The following is a 23850-nucleotide window of genomic DNA, read 5'->3' as shown; positions in this document are numbered from 1 at the left end:
ATTTTGGATGATACGAGATCTCACTTTATTTAGAGGTGAGATTATTACATCAATATTTTGCATATAAAAGACTAAAACTTAAAAATTGTTATTACAAGCATGATAATATATAATGAGATTATTAAAAAATAAAATAAAAAATAAAACGATGGTAATATAAAATCGAGTTTAAAGTTCAAAGTGCCATAAAGTTCTTTTATTAAACTCTAGGGATTAAATTATGTATTCAGCCTTATAACTTTAAGTGTATATTTGAATATTTGTGACTGATATATTTAATGTATGATTATGATGCATATAATTTTACTTTTTTGTCAGAAAAATGATTTGAGTATATAATTTTGATTCTAATTTTGGATTACGTCTTTTTTTTCAAGATAAAATGAAGAAAAGAACGTAAAGCTAACAGAATTTAGGGTGTCCATTCCCCACATATATCATGAAGGAGTAATTAGGGCTATCATTTTTTATGTACAAGAGGAAGAGATAAAAGGGAAGTTAATAAACATAATATATTGCTTCTTATCATCTTATGAAACTAAATTTGAACTTAGTAAAAAATTATTGGAAAATCTTAATTTCCAGGAATTATTCAAATTTGTATCCATTTAACGGTTCATAAAATTTGAATCGTTCTTGTTCACAAAATCAAATCATAGTTTGTTTTTATATGACCATCCAATTGAATTAATCATAAATTAATTTATAGGCTGATCGGCTCTGAATTTATTTTCAGAATCCCTCTAATCAACATTAATAATAGTAAACTAGTCCCTCAATCTCAGTTGTCACTTATTAAATCCATTATCTTTAATTCAACTATTAAACTCATGATTCTCGTACCAAACCTCATAAATACAAATTAATATAATCAATTTGTGAAAGTCAACGGTGGTGGCTATGGTTTCTATAAATTACCCAGATTGATTTCTAACTATGGATGAATTAGATACACTTGTAGTACCTTTATCTTCCTCTTCAAAGCGAGAAAAAAGAAAAAAAATAATGGAAATGCAAACCCATTCTGCTCTTTTAAGGTTAATGGTAACCAAATATCTGACAATGGTATCATTATCAGATGACACATATGATGCATATGCTACAATGGAAGAAATCAATGCTTTACCGATGCATTTGAGAGGTTTGCTATGTCCGATGTAATTGCAAGAAATAATTACACTTGAGTTTCCTACTGGTGGATTTTATTTTATTTTTATTTCTTTAATATTCAGGTGCAACATGAAAGATCTCTACAAGACCTTTTTGGATCTTTTTGAGGAAACAAGTAATATTGTGTGCAAAGAAGGAAGGTCCTATTGTGCCTATTATACGAAGGAGGCAGTAAGATTTTTTTAGGCTTTGTTTTAATTAATTAATTATTGAAATTTTAAAACTAATATGTTATATCTTTGCTGATAGATAGCCTGATCTTTGTATTTTTTAACTATTTTAATTAGTTTAAAGAATTATTGAGAGCCTACTGGATGGAGGCCAAATGGTCTAATGATGGATATGTGCCAACATTTGGGGAGTATTTGCACAATGGTGCAACCTCAAGCAGCTATGGAGTAGTTGCAGCAGTATGTTTCGTTGGGATGGGAAAATTTGCTGGCCTCAAGGAATATGAATGGCTAAAAGCTAACCCAAAAATTGCTAATGCTGTCAAGATAATTGGTCGTCTGTTGAACGATATAGTATCCCATGAGTTATGTTCTCATACTACTATACATTTTGTTAAATGCATATGCAGTATCAAGCCATTAAAAAGAGAAGAGGGTTCCAGCCCAAGACTTCTGCTTTTTTTTTTTTTTCTTATAACTTCAGTCACTTGCCTGATCTATATTTTTACTTAAGGTTTTACCTTTAATGTATATCGTTAGCTTTGCCCCTGATCCAAATAGGTTTGTATATTTACATAAATCCCTAATTGCTTGTGTATTTATCATTTGAAGGATGAGCAAAAGAGGGGAGACTGTGCTTCAAGTGTAGAGTGTTACACAAAAGAATATGGTGTTACAGAAGAAAAAGCAGCTGAAGAAATCTTGAAAATATGTGGAAATGCATGGAAAGATATTAACGAAGAATGCATGGGACCAACTTCTGTTTCAAGGCCTATCCTCGAATGTCTGCTCAACTTTGGTCGCGTTTCAGAGCTTGTTTTTAAGTTTGACGATGCATATACTAACCCATCAAGTCTCAAAGACAAAGTGATCTCACTCTATCTTGAGCCATTTGCCCTGTCAAAATGAAAAGTTAAAACCCGCTTTCTAAATTTTAATATATATGTATTTTTCCATTTGCATGCATATGATGCACTCAATAATTGTGTAATGGTTTGAGCTCTATTTCTTCTATTAGGCTTGTTAAAAAATTATGTATTATAACTAATTGAATGGAATTATGATTTCAAATCATGATATCTTGAGTGTTTTATAAATTACAAAAATTTAAGTAACATGAAATATTGTATCATACTTAATCACTTAAATAAAAAAAATTTGTTGTTTGAAGTGTGCTAATATTTTTTTACTTTTTAGTAGCGTTTAGCTGTTTGAGTGAAAAAACTAAAATTAAAACCTCATAGGTGCTAACGTTCTATAAAACATTATCTTAACCTCTAAAAACTAGTTTAAAAGCTATGTTACCGAATACTATAAAAAGTAGCATTTAGCATTTTGACGGTCAAAATGCTATAAGCTACTTAAAAAGCTGTTGTTAAATATTGTCATAATAAATTTAGAATTTTGATATTGTTTGGATTTGAAATATAAATAAGTTATGTATTTGCCAAATTACTTCATTTGATTGAGAAAAAAATAAAAGCCAAAATGTAAAGAATTGATAAACTTCATCATATGGCCTAAATTCCATCACTTTTTATTTTTTATTTTTCTAAACATAAAAATCACTTTGCATTAACTTGAATCATAGAAAGCTAACAAACATTCCGGGATATAATCTCAAATTTGGGAGATGAGCATAAGAGTAAGAAGCCCTAACTAGAGCATGGGCTCCCACATTAGCAACTTCTATATTTATATTTTTCAACATTAGGCCAAATATTTAAATTACCAAATGAACCCCCCCCCCCCCCCAAAAAAAAAAAAAAAAAAAAAAAAAAAAAAAACCAAAATAAAATAAAATAAAATAACTCTTAAGTTCTTAAACCCATATGTGCATTACTCATTCAAAGCATGAACACCCTAAAAGAAAAGAAAAGATCCAATTCTTGTTACAAATCCCAAAAGACCAAAAAACACAGACCAAAACGGCCAATTTAGTAATATTATGAGGTCAATAAACGATCTCCTTATGAAATCAAGATTGTAAACCCCTCAATTCCAATCAAGTAATTTAAGTCCAACAAAAGTCCTCTACCTAAGAACTAAATTATAAGCAAGGCATATCTTTTGGACAAAGTGGTTTAAGTCCACTATGAGGGGTCATTAAACCTACCACCATCAAGATTGTAGGAAAAAGTAGTGGGCACTTGCCTAAAATGTTTTAGAGGTCAAAACGAAAGCTTCCAGGTAAGTCTTACTGTATTCCGCTGCCAGATGTGCATGTACCACTTTTCGAGCAACTTCTGCGACTCCCATTAACACCATTACTTGCTATAGCTCCTCGATCAATATAATTTATCAGGTTGATAACGCAAAAGATAACTAGCAGCCTGAAAAGAAGGGCAATATAAAGCACATTAAGACACCTATTTAGCAACAAACTTCAAAACCTGGATCTTAAAATTTGCAAATCATAATAAAGAAACAATCATAACACAAAATTTCACAATGCCAGCCAGAATACAAAAATAGGGTATCAAAACGTGATTCTGGTATAAAATTTATTAAAATATCACCGATTAATTTAGAAAAGTCACAACCTAAATTGAGCTGCCATAATGGATCAAGACTTGGGAAGCCTTAAGTCCAAAGTTGGAGGTCCAAGCCCACATTCTAGAATACTCCACAATTCTCCACACATGAGATGTAATGAAAATATCTTACCTAACTCTAGAATGTTCCTTGTAATTTAGACCGTCCATTTTTGTAAACAAATCTTAGCCGTACATTGAGGAGGTGGAAATGCCTATAAATACCACCCCTCCTCTCACTTGTAACCAACCAAGCAAGCACCAAGCAAAAATCAAGTAAGTAATCATTTCCTTAAGCTTTGTGAATGTTTGCTTCTTATTAATACAATTATATTTAGTGCTTTGTGTTAGTATTATTTTGGTTGCCTTTCCCGTTATTATTTTTGGTGTTATAAATTATTAATCAATCTTGGAGTTTACCACTGCGCTGATATCCAACAAGTGGTATGGTATCAGAGCATTAATCCCAACAAGTGGTATATGAGCATTAAAACTAACAAGTGGTATCAGAGCCTGGTTGTGTTGGTAGTTGTTGTAGCCGTGATATTTTGTGGTGTTCATTTACAAGTGTAGAGTATCATTACTCTGCTGAAATTAACAGTCGGAGACTGTTGTTGAAGCAAGATTCACAAGCAAGGATTGTGATCTTGATTGGTCAAGGACCGTTGTGCATTAGTTAGTGTTAGGAACACCGGCACCTTATGGCGGATTTTTCTGGAGTTGCTAATAGCATCGAGAAGCTAAATAGCAACAATTACGGGAACTGGAGTACCCGTATGAGATATTATCTCATAGGTCAAGACTTATGGGATATCGTTGGAGGAGATAATACTACACCACCAGTTGGGGATGCGAAAGCTCTGAAAGAGTGGGAGACAAAATGCGGGAACGCAATTTATGTGCTGACAGTTGCAGTAGAAGATGAGCAGATGCAACGGATCAAGTCGGCTAAAACACCAAAGGAAGCATGGGACATTCTCAAGTCTACTTTCACCAAGAAGAACGAAGCAAAATTGCAACGACTCGAAAACGAGTTGTTCTCAATCTCGCAACATAACCTCACTATAAGTCAATACTTTTCTAAAGTAAAATCTCTATGTGAGGAGATTTCAAAATTAGATCCAGATAACGAGATCAACGAGACAAGGATGAGGAGGATCATCATCCACGGTCTAAGACCTGAATTTAAGGGTCTTGTGACTGCTACTCGTGGTTGGGGTACACAGCCAACCTTAGACGAGTTAGAGAATATCTTGTCCAATAAAGAGACTTTAGACAAAAAAAAATGTCTAAAGTAGCCTTGAAGGATGATGAGAAAGCTCTCTTTGCTAAAAAGAGGGGATTTCGAAACGTTGCGAGAGTAGATGGTGGAAAAGAAAGGAGCAATCAACAAGGATGGAGAAACCAAAAGTGGAGACCATCACAGCAAGGGAGAGCAAGGCTAGGACAAAGGAAAGACAACTGGCGAGAAAGTGATCGTTGCTATAAGTGCAACAAAAGAGGACATTTCGCCCGAGAATGTCAAAGCAAACGAGTAGAAGGAAACACAGCATCAACCCAGAACGAGCAACAAAGTGAAGAGGAATGGGATATTCACAATTTCTTTATTCAGGAGGAAGAAAATTCGCCACAGAAGCTAGTAGAGATGATGATGAAAGCACCCGAGCAGGAGTCGTCATTAATATCTGTAAGTGATAGAATCAACTATGATGATGATTAGATAGTTGATTCTGGAAGTTCTAATCACATGACTGGAAACAAGGAGAAATTATCGGATGTATCCGATTATGATGGAGGTCGTGTTGTAGTCACAGCAAATAACACGAGATTACCAATAGCTCATATTGGAAAGACAACCATTGTTTCTCCCTCCAGTAAGGAGAAAATGGAGTTACATATGGTTTACCATGTGCCAAAGATGAAGAAAAAATTGCTCTCTGTATCACAAATAGCAAGTGCAGGTAATTATGTGGTGTTCAGTCCTGATAATGTGAAGGTTTATCGTAACCTTAAATTAATCAGAGATCCAGTCATGGAAGGACGGCAAGTAGAATCAATCTACGTCATGTCAGCACAAGAAGCCTATGTTGACAGAACAAGGAAGAGTGAGACAGCTGACTTGTGGCACGCTCGTCTGGGACATGTTAGTTATCACAAGCTTAAGGTGATGATGAAGAAGTCCATGCTTAAAGGTCTTCCTCAGTTGGAATGCCGAGAAGACACTATATGTGCTGGATGCCAATATGGAAAAGCTCACCAGCTTCCCTTTGAAGAGTCAAAACATAGAGCCAAGGTGCCATTGGAGTTAATACATTCAGATGTTCTTGGACGGATCAAGCAACCTACAAACAGTAATATGAGGTACATGATTACTTTCATCGATGACTACTCGAGATATGTTTGGGTAGATTCATGGTAGAGAAGTCGGAAGTTTTTGAAAAATTTAAAGCTTTCAAGAACAAAGTTGAGAAAGAAGTCAGAAATAAAATTAGATGTCTTCACACCGACAATGGTGGAGAGTACATGTCTGACGAATTCACTAAATATTGCCAAGAGCAAGGCATTCGAAGGCAATTCACATGTCCAAGAACACCGCAGTAGAATGGAGTTGCTGAGAGAAAGAATCGACACCTAGTGGAGATCTACAGGAGTTTGCTCCATGAGAAGAATGTGCCAGCTAGATTTTGGGCAGAGTGCATGAAGACAGTTGTGTACGTCACCAGCAGACTACCTCAAGCAAGATTGGAGTTACATCCCCATTCCAGAAATTGTGGAACATTAAACCAACTGTAAGTCATTTTCGCATTTTTGGATGCGTGTGTTATGTCTTCGTTCCGGATGAACTTCGAAGCAAATTTGACAAAAAGGCACTTCGCTGCATATTCGTTGGTTATGATAAGCAAAGAAAAGGCTGGAGATGTTGTGATCCTACAACTAACAAGTGCCATATTTCACGAAACGTGGTCTTTGATGAGGCATCATCTTGGTGGTCATCTGAAGCAACTCTGCTACCAGACTCAAAAGAAATTCAAGAAAAAGTTGAAAAGAAGATAGGAGAGGGAGAGTTCATCCCAGAGAAAGGTCAAGGAGGGCCATCCAGAGTTCAAGAGAAATCGAAGAGCCCATGGAAGATAGGTGCATACGAACAACAGCAGCCAAGTTAAGAAGAACAAGATCCAGATTATCCTCTACTTTGGCGATCAAGTCGAGAAAGAAGGCCTAATCCAAAATATGCAAATGCTGCTATAGCAGAGATAAAGGAGCCAACAACTTATGAAGAAGCATCAAAGAAGATGGAATGGATTACTGAGATGGAAGAAGAAATTGTTGCTTTGGAGGAAAATCAAACATGGGAATTAGTGCCAAAACCAAGAGATGTGAAACCCATCTCTTGCAAATGGGTCTACAAAATCAAAACTCGCCCAGATGGATCAATTGAGCGATACAAAGCAAGACTAGTTGCTCGTGGATTTTCTCAGCAATATGGCTTAGACTATGATGAGACATTTAGTCTAGTTGCCAAGATCACTACTGTGCGTGTATTACTAGCTTTAGCAGCTAGTAAGTCATGGCCTTTGTGGCAGATGGATGTAAAGAACGCATTCTTACATGGTGAAGTTGATCGTGAAATCTACACGGAGCAACCACCAGGGTTCAGAAGTCGTGAAAATCCTAACTATGTGTGCAAGCTAAGGAAAGCTCTCTATAGCCTAAAACAAGCACCGAGGGCCTGGTATGGCAAGATTGCAGAATTCCTTGTCAAGAATGGATATGTTATGGCACTAGCAGACTCCAATTTATTTGTAAAAGATCGGGAAGGAAGACTAGCTTTAGTGCTAATATACGTTGATGATTTAATAGTCACTGGCGACAACATCGAAGAGATTCAACTCATCCAAGAGAATTTGGCTACTCGTTTCAAAATGAAAGAGCTAGGAAAGCTCAAGCATTTTCTTGGATTAGAGATAGAAGAAGCCAAGGAAGGTTTGTTCCTCGGACAACAGAAGTATGCAAGAGATCTACTGAAGAGGTTAGGAATGATGGAATGCAAGCCGATATCTACTCCAATGGATGCTAATGTCAAGCTGTGTGCTCATGAAGGGAATGATCTCGAAGATGCTACTATGTATAGACAACTAGTGGGAAGCCTAATCTATCTCACTATGATATGACTGGACATTTCCTTTGCAGTTGGAGTAGTCAGTTGATTTATACAGAAGCCTAAGAAACCTCACTTGGAAGCAGTTCGAAGAATATTGAGATATGTCAAAAGTACAATCGATTATGAGATCTTTTACAAGAGAGGTGAAATTATCAAGTTGGAAGGATATTGCGATGCTGATTATGCAGGAGATCATGACACTCGGAGCTCGACAACAGGCTATGCATTTAGTCTTGGTTCAGGAGTAATCTCTTGGTGCAGCAAGAGACAACCTACAGTGTCACTTTCCACAACAGAAGCTGAGTATCGGGCAGCAGCAACCGCAACTCAGGAGAGTGTTTGGTTGTCACAGCTTATGAATGATCTGCATCAACCCATGGACTATCCAATTCCGTTAAATTGTGATAATCGTTCGGCTATACAAATGGCTGAGAATTCGGTGTTTCATGCGAGAACAAAACACGTGGAGGTTCACTATCACTTTATCAGAGAGAAGGTTCTACAAGGAGAGATTAAAATAAAATATATCAAGACGGAGGATCAATTAGCCGATATCTTTACAAAGAGTTTAAACGCAAATAAATATGAAGATTTTCACCAACAGTTGGGAATGATGAAGAAAGAGAAATTAATCGTTGAGGGAGAGTATTAAATATCACCGATTAATTTAGAAAAGTCACAACCTAAATTGGGCTGCCATAATGGACCAAGACTTGGGAAGCCTTAAGTCCAAAGTTGGAGGTCCAAGCCCACATTCTAGAATACTCCACAGTTCTCCACACATGAGATGTAATGAAAATATCTTACCTAACTCTAGAATGTTCCTTGTAATCTAAACCGTCCAATTTTGTAAACAAATATTAGCCGTACATTGAGGAGGTGGAAATGCTTATAAATACCAACCCTCCTCTCATTTGTAACCAACCAAGCAAGCACCAAGCAAAAACCAAGTAAGTAATCCTTTCCTTAAACTTTGTGAATGTTTGCTTCTTATTAATACAATTATATTTGGTGTTTTGTGTTAGTATTATTTTGGTTGTCTTTCCCATTATTATTTTTGGTGTTATAAATTATTAATTAATCTTGGAGTTTATCATTGAGCTGATATCCAACAAGTGGTATGGTATCAGAGCATTAATCCCAACAAAATTTAGGGTGAATTCCAGCCAGAATACAATATTAGGGTGTCATTAATAAATTTCTAACAAACACTAATCAACAAAATGTTGATAAAAACTAGTTCAATAAAAACTAGTTCAGTAAATTTACTGATAAATGCATGAGGAATTTATAAAAGAAGTAAAGAAGTACCATAAAAAGAGCCCAAAAATTCTCTGACAAATTCAATAAAAAAAATTCTCTGACGAATAAATTAATTTATTTTCCTAGCATTGTTTATTTACATTTTCGAGACATGTGAAAATACAAGATTAACTCTACCAAAAATACAAGATTACAGCAATCTCTCCGAAAAATTCCATGTGGTCATATGAAAATTTGCATTCCCGCTGGTCCTTTCTGTCAATTGTTGTCCTGCCAATTTCTCTGCTTTTTTTTTTTTTTTTTCCCTTCGAGTTACTATTATATAAAAACACATCTTACGATGCTGTAATTTCAGAAAAAGAAGCCAATATAATTTTGTTTTTTCCTCTCGGAAATGGAGTAAATAACTATAATCCTTTAGACGCAGATTAAGGATCTCTATTTTCATAATATAATTATATAGTTCATCTTTTCCAATTTTCATAAACAAAACGAAAAATTCTAAATCAATCGTCATTTTCTTTTAGGGTGCATTTGTTTTCAATATATATATCCTTCGATATTTATGATACTGAAAAAGATCAGTAAAATCTCCGGCGATGATGTGCTTCCTTAAAAGTAAAAAATTCATGGTGATCCGCGTGACTGACTGTTTTTGAGCTAATTTAGTACTTTGATTTAATTCAAATTTTACAAAAACAAAGCAAAGTCACGAGAATAAACAAGTATAGAATGATGCTGAAGAAATTATAAAATCCAAGTTAGAACCGGTGGATATATTTAATAATTTATGACAAATTACAGAGAAAAAATTATAATTTTTCCCTTAATATTTTTAGTAGCTTTGTTAGCCAAAATTGATGGAGTTATGACATCCTTATTTCACATTTTGAGGACTCCATCACATAACGCTATAAACCTTGGGGTATAGTCGCCTTTGCACATAAATAAAAGAGAGATAGAAAAAGGTGGTAGAGATTGATGAGATGCTACGGTGCGGATGGTATTGTATTGTGGTGTGCAGTGAAATTTAAAGACAAAGCAATTTTTTTTCAAAGATTGATTGGAATAATTCAATTTTAGAGAGAAACATTAAAATATTAAAGAAAATAATCTACCAATCTCAATTCTCAAAAATTGTATACACTCAAAAAAAAAATCTCAAAAATTTTATATCAAATCAATAGGGAGCAAACGGTCAGTTCAATTCAAATCGAACCGAACCAAGGCTACAAATATCAAACCAAACTTTTCTAACCATAATTAATCCGAACTGATGGTTGTCGATTCCACCGAAAATTAATTATTGAATTTTAATTGCATAAGTGGTAAATTCAGGTCGAACCCTAGAGACTGAAATCTTAAATTTTGTGATATTTTGTAAAGAGAAAAAGGGGGTTGGCTTTTGAAAATTCACTTAGAGAAATCAAAATAAAACTGACTGTTAAACTTAAATTGAAACTCAATCTAATAAACATTCAATTCAAGGCAATTTATAGTCCAATGTATAAATGATCACAGACAAATTTTGAATGAACTACTCTTTGAATACTTAACTGAAACTTACCAACAAGCATGATAAATTCTCTGACTTCCCTATTACAGTTAATTTGAGCCCAGCACCCTTATTAACTCTAATTATAATTATTAAATGAGCAGGTATTAAGCAATCATTTTCAATCTAATAAAAGCAGTAAGAACAGGAAGCAGTTAAATTTGAACAATAATTTAAAAAGCATAAATTATTTAATTCAACCCTATTGTTTCTTTAGATTATTACCGAAAACTTGGAACATAATCAGTAAAACCTAATTGCTACTAACACTCAATCTTTCACGACAATTACGGATTATGAAGATGAAATAGCACTTAATCCTACCAAATAATTAACTAATAGGCCTTTTTAGCAAATCACCCAATAGAATTAACACCTTAATTATAAGAAACAACAGATATTCAAAGAACAATTATTTAAATAAAGAACAAGTCTCACAATTATACATATGGAAATTGAATGCCTTGAACTGAACTAAGAAATTAGTCACTCATATTCATGCCTTTCAATCACTAAAACAAAAGAAAACTAAACAAACTCTCAAATTAGATGGTGAACTATGTGGGAAGAAAAACGTGCCTCTGCTGCTCCAGAATTGCAACTATATATAGCCTCTCAAAAGACCCAAAGAATCTCTAATTACTTGGAAACTTTAAAAAACCGTCAACAGAAATCTTTATTATTCTGATTTCTCTCCCATTTTGCAGCAACTTCCTTTTCGAATCTGATTCTGACTTCTTCAACAAACTTGCAGATCTCCTTCTCACCTTTCTAACGAACTAAGGCTCGCCCAAAACGGACACTCACAGCAGAAGATACAACCTAAAAACCAGATCAGGTTGAAGCAGATATTTCTGCTCAAAACGTGATCTTTTATGGCGTTTTTGACAATCAAAACGACCTCACTTCATTTAGTTGTCTTCACAGCAACTGTAGTTCCATCTTCTAAGATTCAAATGGGCCTGGGCTGAGCTAATTTTGACTCTTGGAGCTCCAGATACGTCTTAAACAATAAAACTCATTCATGCATGTTCACTCATGACATTTGTTCTAGATTCAGAGCTCTTTCTGATGAATTTCAAGGCTGAATTGAATCTTGCCTCCTATTAGAAATTTGTAGAGCTCCTTTCTATCTTTCCAACGAATCACAAATCAATCAATTTGAACATCTATACACTCAGTTATGCCTGAAGAAGCAAACAATGGTCAAAATATTAACAATGCTGAAAATTCCTCAATTAAATGGTATTATTCAAAAAAATAACTTAGATCATGTCTAATTGATAAAAATTGTTCAACCAACTGATTTAAGCTTGACAACAACTCAAAAATACCAAAAATATTAAGAATAAAAGTGACAATTTATGCACATATCACGAACTGAAACTGTCATTTGAATTGAACCAAACCAAACCAGTGGTTTGGTCATTTTTAATCAATTTTTATCTTTTCGAATCGGTTTTCAGCCTAGCTGATTAGTTTATACAAAATCGAGCCAGACCACCGATAACTTTAGTTCAATCTGACTAAGCTGATAAAGCCGAATCCTCTTTGAGCAGACTGATCGAACCAAATTGAAATGAGTCAGTTTGATTCAGTTGGATTTTTTTGGCGCACCCCTACAAATCAATTAGAACTAATTGAACCCAATTAGAAATCTTAACATTAAAAAAAAATTATTTTAAAAATATTTAATTATTTTTAGTTATATTTTACTTAAATCAATTATTTTTGATAAAAAAATTGAGCTTTTGCTTTTATGGTAAAATTCAGGATGTAAATCGTAAAAAAAATTGATTTTTTTTTTATTTCAAACCATTATTTCTAGACGTAACTTAAATTATCTCATCAGTTTAAAACATCAGTATATTGTAAGTATATTATAACCAAAAAATTAATACAAAATAAATGACAATTATAAATATAAATACAAACAATGTGCAATGCTGGTTAAAAAACTAGTTTAAATCAAAATTCAAGAATGCTCGTTGGGATGGAGTTCAACTTTCTAAGTTATTGAAAATGATTCCTTTATTTCACCATAAAATAATAGTTAATAAGCTTATTCTAATTATTTTTTTACATTTACAGATTTTGAGCTAATTTATTATGTAAATAAGGATAGAAAAGAGAAATATATAATTATCACTGAATTAATTGTATTTTCTTAAAATTTGTAAAAAAAATTAATTGAATTTTCTTAAAATTTGTAAAAAAAGAAACGTGACAATCTTATTGAGATCGAATGAGTATTTGTTAAAAGTTATGTAAGAATTTATTATAGCTTTACATGTAGATTTGGATCTTTATAAATGATGCAAGGGTCAATTTGAAAAAATTCATCATAAGTATGTAAAAGAGTGGTAACTCTAAATTTTGAAATTCTGACGTTACATGTAAAATGACCTCTAAATATCATTGATTCTATCATTGAAACGAATAAAGTTTCAATCTTAAATTATAATAATTAAATAAAAAAATTTATTCATTATTTCTTTATATTTGGCATGTATAATAATTAAATAAAAAAATTAAAAATTTCAAATACAGAAGTACATTCTTGGTATTTGAAATTCATCAGCTTCATCAAATAAAACAATTGGTTGTTGCCGGATTTTGAGGCATATAGCTATTCAAGCTTGTCCCATAATGTTCTGGCATGAGTTTCGTTACAAATGTGGTTCTACACATTATCATTGACAAATTGTCGAATATAACCGCAAACTTGCTCATGCTCGAAAGCCCATTCTTCATCAGTCTTGTCTTCCGGTTTACTCGAACCAAACACGGACAGATGCATTTTGGTTACCATAAGGAGATCTCTCATTTTATTTCTCCATATATTGTAATTTGCGCCATTTAGACTGATCATTTTGCTCGTCCTAGCTTCCATGACTTTTGAGTGAATAGTAACCGCATATGTAAATAGTACTAGTATACGAGAATAGTAACTATACATATAATAGTACTATACGTGAATAGTACCTGTATGCGTGAATAGTACTATACGTGAATAGTGCTAGGCTTAACAGTGACGGGCTCAGCATAATAGTAACTATTCACCATCAACTGCGAGTTACTATTTTATTATTTATCACTAAGTCGATTCTGCAACGTCTTTCCGAGCGGACAGCACCAATGGACTCGTCTTAATTTTCACTTCGTCGTGGTATATTTATTTTCAAAATATATCCACAGATCCGGTACCACTATCTGACCGGCTGGACCTATCAAAAACCTTCGGCTCTGATACCACTTGTTAGGATACCGGCAATAAAAATACGAGAATAATTAAGCAGCGAAAAAATTAAAATGGAACACACAGAAATTTACGTGGTTCACCCTCAACTGTTTAGGGCTACGTCCACGGGACCAACTCCGAATAATTCTTCCACTATTAAAAATAGTAGGCTTACAAAGAGAGTAATACAAAAATAGTGGCACTCACACGTGTTTCCCAAAAATACCCCAATAATCTTCACTATTTTTCTAAACCCTTAGTTTTAAGAACTCTTCTTAAAACTGAAACTCTCTAAATATGAGATTTTACTCCCTGTTGGTGTGTCTCAAACGAAGCAAATCCTCTCCTATTTATGAGAGAGGTAATGTGAGAGCTGTGTGTGAGTTACTCCCGACTCTCCATTTATGTCATGGTTGGTTGCCAACCTTTGAATAGTTGGCTGCCAACTTTTTGACTTTTTCTTTTTTTTTTTTTTTCTTTTCAATTGTGTGGGTCCCGCTTGAGTGGGCACCGCCATAATAAAAAGTTTTAATTTAAAATGGATAACTTAGAAAATTCTTGACGATAAGACCCTATATAATAGTCTCCGCACAAGATTAGGAGTGAGATCTCCTAATCCTGATTAGATTCTAAGTAAAAATATACTTTTAGTCTCTGAAAAATAGCCAGATCTTGTAAATTACAATTAGATACAAAATATGGATTCCATCACAAACTTGTACACAATTGTATTAAGATACAGAAGATAAACAAGTAATGGATAAAGCTGTGATGTGAAAGTTTTGTTGTCAAAGCTAAAAGATATGTATCTTATACTTCAGATAACTGCAGTATTGACAACCAATTTTAGCCAAAAAAACCATTCTCTGTACTTAGTTCACAGCACAAAAAACCATTAGCCTGCATATCTTCTGATTGTTGAAGCTCCGTTATCGCGCACTGCCTGACTAGTTTCCTCTTCAGCCTGCAAGAAATGAGTTTCATAGTTATCAAGTATATTAAGAAATGTTGGAGAGTATCTGATACTATTGTCAAGCTTCCAGGAGAGAGTTTAAGAGTTGTTTATATCTCCAACAAAAGATCAGGTAATGCAGAACCAAATCACAAAGTGAAACTAGCTTACCTGCAAAACTGAGGGCTGGAAAGAGCTATACATATAGTTCAAGCAGAAGAGCTGCTTTCTGCAATGGATTCTCTCGTCCTGAACCTAGGTGATCCAATGTGTTTATGTGGAACGTGTGCTATTTTAGGCCAATCCTCTCCAATTCCTTAATTGCTTCGTTCTTCGAGACGAGGACAATCTTGGATACAAAGATACTGGAGAGCGCTGAAGCTAAAACTTTCTGGCAAACACTTCAAATTATGACAGTCTGAAATTGTCAAAGATCTGAGTGAAGTGAGGTTCCTAAACCACTCCGGTAAAGCTGTCAAACCCGGACAGCTATGAATTTCCAAGCTAAGTAATGTGGTGACATATTGAAGCTCCTCCGGTAGAGTTGAAAACAAAGGACAACTTAACATAGTCAAACTTCGTAGAGCAGAGAGGTGCTGCAGACCTTCTGGTAAAGAACTAAGACTTGGACAATACATAATGGTTAACTGTTCAAGAGATGTTAAATGCTCCAAGCTTGAGGAAAGAGAAATCAACTTGCTGCAGTTTTCGATGGATAAAATACGAAGTGAAGTTAAACCTCCAAGTCCATTGTCTGGCAAAGAAATTATATTATGACATTCACAGATCTCCAAGTACTCTAAAGCTTTCAGGTTCTGCAAACTTTGTGGCAAAGATGTCAGCTCTTCACACCAGCGAATGGTCAGTGTTTTTAAAGAAATTAGACTTCCCAACTCAGATGGTAGTGAATGAAGTTTGGGACAAGATATAATCTCCAGAGATGTCAAAAGGGTATTCTCAACAAGAAAACTTCTAGGAAGAGAGAAAAGTTCTGGAATTTTTTCTATAGCAAGGATTGACAAGGAAGGTAGATTTTCATTGGAAAATATTGTTTGGCTGCAGTCTCGCAGCTCCAAATGTTGAAGAGATCGAAACGATGGCATCTTAGCTAATCTGGGGCAGTTATTGACAATCAATTTTCTTAATTTAGGGAATGTCTGTCCATCATTTACAATTGACCACTCTTCCAAATTTGGAAATCCTTTAATGGTCAATTCTTCAAGCTCTGGAAATGGTGTATGCATGCCTTCACCATAGAACTCCAAACCAATGCCTTTCACGCCATCCATTCCACAGAAAGAGACCATCTTGAGAAATGCAAGATTCCCAAGTGTAGGAAGGCATTCACATTTTTTACAATTACTCAAATTAACCATAATTAGATTTGGAAGCGACCAATTTGGAAATTTGATTCCTGGATATCCTTCCATATGTAGTTCTTCCAGATTTTGGTGAGGTTGTAGTGCTTCAAGAATGTCTTCCACTGCATCAATTCTATTGTCTAGTTGACCATCATTCTCACACCAATATAGTCCCAATGACTTTAGGTTTTCCTTTAATCTCATGTTAGCTGATTCTGCATCATCTCTTGTTTTAACTTTCTGCAAGCGCTTAATTTTCAGCTCTCCATGAAGATCTAAATCTTTCAGGCCGAGAAGTCTGCCAAACCTCAAAATATATATCGGTAATGTTCGAAGCCCTTGTGGGAGAATATCTGGCATTAATTCTAAAGCTTGACATTCAGTAATGATTAGATGTCTTAGATTAGCCTCTGGTAAACTGGGCAATTGTTCAAGATAACAGCAACCATGTAGGTTAAGAGATTGCAAAGAATACAGGTACCTTATAGTTTGTGGCAAAATTCTGATAAATGTGTAAGACAGGTCAAGATACTTCAAACAAAACAAGCCACCTATAGACTCCTCCAATTTTTTAAGGCCACTGCTGTTCAAATCTAGCACGAGCAAGTATCTGAAATGCAAGAACAATTTTTTCGGAACTTCCTGCAAGTCTCCTCCCACAATTAACATGAGTGTCCTCAGATGTCCTGCTTTATATAAGGCTTCTGGAACTGAAAATGATCCGAATTTAGATATAATGGACGAGTGACGCACTTGGGCCAGATTGTTTGATGCAGGACATTTCTCAAGTATCAAAAATTCTTTCCCTGCAACATACCGTGCCAAATCATGAATTGTATCATGCATCTTGTATCTATTGTCACATTTCTCTGCCTTCTGAAAGAAACAAATCCACACCAAGTCATTGAAGTACTGATTTCCAATATCTTCTGCTGGTTCATCCCCTTCCTGCAGAATGAATCCTTCTGCAATCCATAGATGGATTAACTTCTCCTTCTTGATTTCATAGTTCTTAGGAAATATAGAGCAAAAAGCAAAGCAACGTTTGAGATGTGATGGTATATGGCGATAGCTTAACATCAAGGAAGGTAAAATTCCACCATGATCTACATTTGAACTCCAGAGTTCACTACTTGCCACTAACAGCCACCCTCTTTCATCTCTTTTGAACCGCATTAAGCTTCCCAAAGTTTTTGTAGCTAATGGCAAACCTCCACATTTTTTGACAATTTGCTTTCCAATAGGCAAAAGATTTGGATAATTTTCCTCTTCTCCTACTCGAAATGCTCGTTGCCTGAATAAAGTCCAAGAATCTTCCTCATCCAAAACCTCCAAATAGTAAGGAAAAGTTGGGGAGTCCAGTATCATTCCTACCTTTATACTTCGAGTAGTGATTATGATTTTGCTTCCAACATCACCCCCTCTAAACAAAGGCCTTAGTTTTTCCCAGTCATCCAGATCTTCAGTCCAAACATCATCTAACACAATCAGACATCTTTTCTTATGCAACAAATCCAATAGCTTAGAACGAATTACATCCGTCTCTGTGAATTTGCACCTTTCCTTTGTAGCAGATTCGATAATTGCTTTCATTATCCTCTTGACATCAAAATTTTCGGAAACAAAAACCCAAGTTTTAACATCAAAATGTTGTGTCGCTATCTCATCATTATATGCCAATTGAGCAAGGGTTGTCTTGCCTATGCCTCCAATACCGATTATTGGTATAACAGCTGGGTATCCTTCTAGGTTGGCTACACGAGATAATAACAATTGAACGATCTTTTCTTTATCTTTTTCCCTTCCATGAACTTCTGATTCAACAACGAATGAGCTAGTTTCTCTTCTACCCTATTTCCTATCATTAGCACTATCCTCTCTCAAATTTAGATTAAGCCCTTCTTTCAAATTCAAGTTAAGTCCCTCCATGGCAATCATTTCAAAATCACGAATTGCGGCTCTAACCTTACTTTAATTTAATCTTGTGGATAAGGAACCAGGCACTCCATGATCAACATCAAGAGAACCTCTAGCAGTAAACTCATTCAGTAGATCCTCAGCATCAGAAGCTGCACTCTTGACCATTGACAACCAAACCCTAACAGCTTTTCTGGTTACTTGTTGCTCTTCTGCATCTTCAAGAATAGCTTGAACCATTAACAAGGATTGTTGTAGCCTTTTGAGGTTGTCCTTGAGATCCCACATATCCGCAAGTCTCTGTAGCACCGGAGATGCTACTCTGTCATAGATCACCTGTAGAAGTGGAGATAGCACTATCTCTTCCATTTCTTGCTGTTATGTGAATTGTGAAGAAGAAAGATACAAAATTTTTCTGGGTTGATGAACTTTGGCAGGTGTTAGCAGACTTTTAAGTCATGATTCCACATCAAAGTCTTCTTTTGCAATAATTAAGGTCTTTGAGGATGAAAACTTTGGCATGTGGATCCCACATGTAATTTTATGTGATTTTTAGTCTAAAAAAAACCTCTGTTTTGCAATGTAATTCTTTTTTTTTTTTTTTTTTGGCAATACATTTTCAAACCAAAGAATTTTGGGAAATTAAATAATTATAAGAAAAAAATTAATATCATTAGAAACTATTGTTCTGCAAACACTGAGGGGATAAAGCAGAATACTAGTTTACCTCAGTAAGTGTGAGTGAGGTGCATGAGGAGCCAGGGGAACAGGCAGAAAAGAAAAGAATAAATTATGGAGTATGGAAATGATAGAAATTCTACAAGAATGAAGAATAATGTTGAGACAGAGTAATTTGTTTCAAAAAAAAGTGTCGCTTTCATTGCCAATAATATCAACAATATACATGGTGTGGTTTTTTAAAAATTGAAAAATTGTATAGAGCATTACAGTTCTAGTAAAAGAACTAATCCATCTAACTTTTTCACAAAGCTTTAGCTTCTTGTTTTCCCCTAATGTTAGTACAAGCAAGAAAATTAACCAGTTTCTAAATCCTTGAATCAGTTTCATCAAATCTACAGAACAAATATTCGTGCGAGATGAACTCTGTACTCTCAAGGCTCCTCAGCAGTTGTCAATATCATATTTTCCTCCACTGCAACATCATCAGTTTTGGCCAAAAAACCATTGTCTGCATTTAGTTCACAGTACAAGACACCCTTTGCCTGCATATCCTCTGATTGTTTGAGCTCACTATTATGGATTGCAGTGTCAGCTTCCTCTTGAGACTGTGAAACATGACTTCCATCCATCTGCTTTCTTCTTGATAATTTGTCTACAGATGATGTTGGTGGAATAGGTTCTTGGGCCACAAGTGAGTCATCAACTCTCACCTTAAATAAAAAAATTTAATAATCGATGCTGCAATTTCAGAAAAAGAAGCCAATTTAATATTTTTTTTTTCCCTCTCCGATATGGAGTAAATAACTATAATCCTTTAGACGCAGATTAAGGATCTCTATTTTCATAATATAATTATATAATTCATCTTTTCCAATTTTCGTAAACAAAACGAAAAATTCTAAATCAATCGTCATAGGGTGCATTTGTTTTCAAAAAAACAATATATATTTTATATCCTTTAATATTTATGATACCGAAAAAGATTAGTAAAATCTTCAGTGATGATGTGCTTCTTTAAAAGTAAAAAATTTATAGTGATCCACGTGATTGTTTTTAAGCTAATCAAGTACTTTGATTTAAATTCAAATTTTACAAAAACAAAGCAAAGTCACGAGAGTAAACAAGTATAGAATGATGCTGAAGAAATTATAAGATCCAAGTTAGAACCGGTGGATATATTTAATAATTTATGATAAATTACATTGAAAAAATTATAATTTTTCCCTTAATATTTTTGGTAGCTTTCTTAGCCAAAATTGATGGAGTTATGACATCCTTATTTCACATTTTCAGGACTCCATCACATAACGAAATAAGCCTTGGGGTATAAAAGAGAGATAGAAAAAGGTGGTGGAGATTGATGAGATGCTACGGTGCGGATGGTATTGTATTGTGGTGTGCAGTGAAATTTAAAGACAAAGCATTTTTTGTTTCAAAGATTGATTGGAATAATTCAATTTTAGAGAGAAGCATTAAAGTATTAAAGAAAATAATCTACCAATCTCAATTCTCAAAAATTGTATACACTCAAAAAAAAATCTCAAAAATTTTATATCAAATCAATAGGGAGCAAACGGTCAGTTCAATTCAAATCGAACCGAACTAAGGCTAAAAATATCAAACCAAACTTTTCTAACCATAATTAAACTGAATTGAAACTGTCATTTGAATTGAACCGAACCAAACCAGTGGTTTGGTCATTTTTAATCAGTTTTTATTATTTCAAGTCGGTTTTAAGCCTAGCCAATTAGTTTATACAAAATCGAGCCAGACCACCGATAACTTTAGTTCAATCTGACTAAGCTGATAAAACCAAATCCTCTTTGAGCAGGCTGATCGAACCGAATCGAAATGAGTCAGTTTAATTCAATTGGATTTTTTGGCGCACCCCTACAAATCAATTAGAACTAATTGAACCCAATTAGAAATCTTAACATTAAAAATTTTTATTTTAAAAATATTTAATTATTTTTAGTTATATTTTACTTAAATCAATTATTTTTGATAAAAAAATTGAGCCTTTGCTTTTATGGTAAAATTCAGGATGTAAATCGTAAAAAAAAATTGATTTTTTTTTTATTTCAAACCATTATTTCTAGACGTAACTTAAATTATCTCATCAGTTTAAAATATCAGTATATTGTAAGTATATTATAACCAAAAAATTATACAAAATAAATGACAATTATAAATATAAATACAAACAATGTGCAATGCTGGTTAAAAAACTAGTTTAAATCAAAATTCAAGAATGCTCGTTGGGATGGAGTTCAACTTTCTAAGTTCTAATTATTTTTTTACATCTACAGATTTTGAGCTAATTTATTATGTAAATAAGGATAGAAACGAGAAATATATAATTATCACTGCATTAATTGTATTTTCTTAAAATTTGTAAAAAAATTAATTATATTTTCTTAAAATTTGTAAAAAAAGAAACGTGACAATCTTTTTAAGATCCAATGAGTATTTGTTAAAAGTTATGTAAGAATTTATTATAGCTTTACATGTAGATTTGGATCTTTATAAATGATGTAAAGGTTAATTTGAAAAAATTCATCATAAGTATTTAAAAGAGTGTAACTCTAAATTTTGAAATTCTGACGTTAGATGTAAAATGACCTCTAAATATCATCGATTCTATCATTGAAACGAATAAAGTAACATCTAGTTTCAATCTTAAATTATAATAATTAAATAAAAAAATTTATTCATTATTTCTTTATATTTGGCATGTATACGTATACCTGGAATTTAATTATAAGATAGCAGACCTTAACTAGGCATGCCTTTTTCTTCATACCTAACATAATTTCAAAGATTTGCAGTTAATAGGTCACAATCTCAGATCCTTTGCGTCAATTGCTTGTGAGACCAATTAACTATTTGCTGTCTCACAGAATTAGGGCTGCCACTTAATTAGTGTCTAAGAAGCCAATTTAATATTTGCTTCTCTACTGTCTAATTAAAAATAATGAAAGCAATTTTGTTGTGAAACTATGGTTAATTGAGTCCTCTTACTTCAATTTCTTTTGCATCAATTAAATCAGTTTTATTAGAAATTAGAGATAATAAGAAAACAATTTACCAAAACCAATTGAAATTAAACCCAACTGAGCAGACTTTCCCCAATACACCTAATAAACCTAATGCTCATAATTGATAAGAAAAACTTATACATAAAGAAAATTAGAAAACCTCTCTTGAAGTAAGAGATGAGAACTAAAAGAGAGTAAAATAAAAGTAAAAAGCAATAGAAATCCAATCATCATGTCAATTAAAACCATGCCAAAAACGGAGATTCAGCACCAATACCTTTTTTGGCCAATGTATTGGTAAAATGATTTTTTCACTCTTTCAACATAAATAAATTGTATTACATTAATATGTGAATAATTTGTTCAAACTTATTGAACTTTCCCCACCACTTACACGATCTTTTATTTTTTCTGAATTACCCAGCAAAAAGCATTTCTAGAATCAACCCAACTGACTGATAGAAAATACAAATCATATGACCAATACTGTTCCTTAAAACATCCCCCCGGCTGCTGCACTTGGATTGCGTGATGAATATTCATCAACATTAAATTTTTACTGACAGGAGGATAGATCCAATCTATAATGCTTCTTCTAACCCCACCCTGCCTTCCCGAAGAGAGCACCTGCTTTACTTCAATTAGATTAATGAATTGTTATTTTAAATCAATGGAGTTTCAGTGGAACAACGTTTGTCAAAACTGTTAGATACATAGTAATTTGCCATTTTTTAAATGAACTAGAAAGAATATGACACATCTGCGTGTAATTTTAGAATATATGGACTCTTGAAAGATTAAATAATTGGTACGTGTTATGTCTCTAATTTGTGTGAATACCGATAGGTAAATCTCAGAAGATAATAATAAATTATCCAAATAATAATCTTAATTTTTATTATTAATCATAGTTTTTCAGATTTGGACTTGGACCTGAGTAATATGAATATGTTAAAAGATTAGTACTAATTAATTAACTAATTTTTTGCCCTTATAATTAATTAACTAATTAATTAACTATCCAAATAATTTGGAATTCTTGTGGTTTCGAGACCTCTCACTCTACACATAAGTGAGAAGACTAACAAGACCACATCTGATCGGCTATTAAGCTCATTTTAAACATAAATAAACAATCAATTATAATTAAATATAAATACATATGTACTTCGATTCAACTCTAATGTATTGCTAAGCAAAATTAGTTATTTTTGTATTTATCAACTTGTTTAATCAAAACATTAAAGGGAATAATATTTTATAACTCATTTCCTCATAATCAAAATATCAGTATAAAATGTTACGTTATCCAACACTGTAAATTTTTTTGATTAAAATATTAATGCTTCGTTAAAAAATGTTCCAATAACATTTTTTGTATGTAGTATAGATATACATATAACAAAGTTAAAATGTTGAGATCATTTGAATTGATAGAATTTGGATGATGAAATGTAAATAATTTATGGATTTGCCAAATTCCTTTATTTAATTGAGAAAAAATAGGCCAAAATCTGTAGAATTGATAAATTCCATCATATAGTTTAAATTCCATCATTTTGGAAGAGACAGAAATCCCACCTCAGAGATGGGATTCTCATAACTCCATCAACTTTTTTATGAGTAATAGAATTTAAATCATTTAATCATCTAACATTGTAATTTATATATGGTTTTTATGAAAAAAATTTCATGTTAGCACCCGACATCATGTACCTAATCATAAAATTAGGCAGAAAGTTACTAATAATATTTTATAATTTTATTTAACATTTTAAAATAAAAATTAATAGTGAGCAAGGAAAC

The 23850-nt window shown here is 33.4% G+C and overlaps 2 pseudogenes across 1 annotated transcript; one reads left to right on the top strand and one right to left on the bottom strand.

Moving 5' to 3' along the window:
* The first annotated feature begins 1239 nt into the window (after window positions 1-1239).
* LOC119369170 (putative terpene synthase 6 pseudogene) lies at window positions 1240-2249 on the top strand (annotated as a pseudogene).
* Window positions 2250-14757: 12508 nt separating this feature from the next.
* Window positions 14758-18803, bottom strand: LOC119369169 (putative disease resistance protein RGA4; annotated as a pseudogene). Its single transcript, XR_016321470.1, has 2 exons — window positions 15219-18803; window positions 14758-15059 (listed from the first exon to the last, which is right to left on the bottom strand). The product of XR_016321470.1 is annotated as a putative disease resistance protein RGA4 (transcript).
* Between the last annotated feature and the right edge of the window lie 5047 nt (window positions 18804-23850).

This window comes from Jatropha curcas, chromosome 6 (genome assembly GCF_041381405.1).
Source record: "Jatropha curcas cultivar XTBG-Jc1 chromosome 6, XTBG_Jcur_1.0, whole genome shotgun sequence".
NCBI lineage: Eukaryota > Viridiplantae > Streptophyta > Magnoliopsida > Malpighiales > Euphorbiaceae > Jatropha > Jatropha curcas.
Note: the sequence above shows the minus strand (reverse complement) of the source record. Positions and strands in the feature narration are given on the sequence as shown.